Genomic DNA, 1,937 nt, shown 5'->3' with positions numbered 1-1,937 from the left:
CACTATTTGCTACAAAGTCTATTCATTATCTATTAATTTGCCTTTACACTTTCGTCTCATATGAGTTGACTATATTTGTGTCTATTTCTGGGCTCTGTATTCGGTTCCACTGTTTATATGTCTATCTTTTCATCAATACAACTTGTATTGATTGCTACAATTTTATAGTTTGTGTTGAAATTGGGTTGTGTGAATCTTCCAACTTTGTTATTCTCTTTTGGAATTGCTTTGGCTATAGAAATTTTGGAACCAACTTGCTGGGGTGTTAATTAGGATTGTGTTGAATCTACATATCAAATTTGGGACAATTGTTATTTTAACAATATTGAGTCTTCCACTCCATCAACATGGTATATCTCTCCATTTATTTAAAATTTCTTTGATTTTATTCATCAGTGTTTTGTAGTTTGTAGCCTACAGATCTTACACATATTTTGTTACGTTTATATTTAAATACATTTTTCTTTTACTCTGATAATATGGTGGGGTTTTAATTGATTGATTTTTGAACGTTGAACAAATTTTGTATCCCTGGTGTGAACTCCACTTGGTTGTGATGTATTATCCTCTAAATATTGCTGGATTTGATTTATGAATATTTTGCTTAGGATTTCTGCATCAACGTTCATGAGAGATATACTGGGTTGTCGGAAAAGTCATGACGTATTTTTTCTATGTTTTTCATCACAAAAGTGCATCATGACTTTTCCGACAACCCAATAGTTTGGTAGTTTTCTTGTAATTTTTTTTTCTGGTTTGGTGTTAGGGTAATGCTGGCTGCTCTTATAAAATGAGTTAGGAAGTTTTCCCTCCTTTTCTATATTCTGGAAAACATTGTATGGAAAATTGTTATTTCTTCCTTTAANTGTTTTTCATCACAAAAGTGCATCATGACTTTTCCGACAACCCAATAGTTTGGTAGTTTTCTTGTAATTTTTTTTTCTGGTTTGGTGTTAGGGTAATGCTGGCTGCTCTTATAAAATGAGTTAGGAAGTTTTCCCTCCTTTTCTATATTCTGGAAAACATTGTATGGAAAATTGTTATTTCTTCCTTTAAAATTTGGTAGAATTTTCCTGTGAAGCCAACTGTGCCTAAAATTTTCTTTTAGGGAAAACTTTAAGTACAAAATCAATTTCTTTAATCGGTATAGCAGTTTTAACATTATCTATTTATACTTGAATGAGTTTTGGTAGTTTGTGCTTCTCTAGGAATTTGCCCATTTCATCCAAATTATAGAATTTATGGGCATGGAATTGTTTGCAGTGTTCCCTTATTATCCTTGTAATGTCTGGGATATCCCCTCTTTCATTCCTGATATTAATAATGTGTGTCTTCTATTTTTTTCCTCATCAATGTGGCTATAGGTTTATCAATTTTATTGATTTTTCAAAGAATCAGCATTTAGTTTCATTGATTCTTAGTTGTTTTTCTGTTTTCAATTGTATTGATTTCTGTTCTGATATTTGTAATTTTCTTACTTTTACACACTTTTAGTCTAACTTGATCTTCTTTTTCTAGTTTCTTAATGTGGAAGATTAAATTGTTGATATGACTTTTCTTCTTTTCTAATATGTAAGTATTTAACTCTATAAATTTCTGTCTAACTACTGTGTTAGCAATTTCCTACAAATTTTAATGTGTTATATTTTCATCCATTCAAAATGTGTTTTTAATGGTCCTTGAGACTTCCTAACTGACCCATGGGTTATTTAGAATGTTGTGTTTAATTTCAAAATATTTGGAGGAGTTTCCCAACATCTTTCTGTTATTGTTTTCTAGTTTAATCCCATTATGGTCTGAGAATATGCTTTGTATGATTTCTACTCTTTTATTTAATGGCTCAGAATATGGTCTATCTTGGTGAATGTCCCATGTTCACTTGAAGTGTAATTCTGCTGTTGTGTGAAGTGTTCTATAAATGTCATTAGGTCTAATTA

General features: G+C 30.7%; 1 protein-coding gene across 1 annotated transcript in view; it reads left to right on the top strand.

The window, feature by feature from the left end:
• LOC109386310 (olfactory receptor 2AT4) overlaps positions 1 to 1,937 on the top strand; it is a 29,287-nt gene that overhangs the window by 1,166 nt on the left and 26,184 nt on the right. The gene's annotated exons all lie outside the window — the stretch shown is intronic.

This window comes from Hipposideros armiger, unplaced genomic scaffold (assembly GCF_001890085.2).
Source record: "Hipposideros armiger isolate ML-2016 unplaced genomic scaffold, ASM189008v1 scaffold_132, whole genome shotgun sequence".
NCBI lineage: Eukaryota > Metazoa > Chordata > Mammalia > Chiroptera > Hipposideridae > Hipposideros > Hipposideros armiger.
This window is presented reverse-complemented; position numbering and strand designations above follow the sequence as displayed.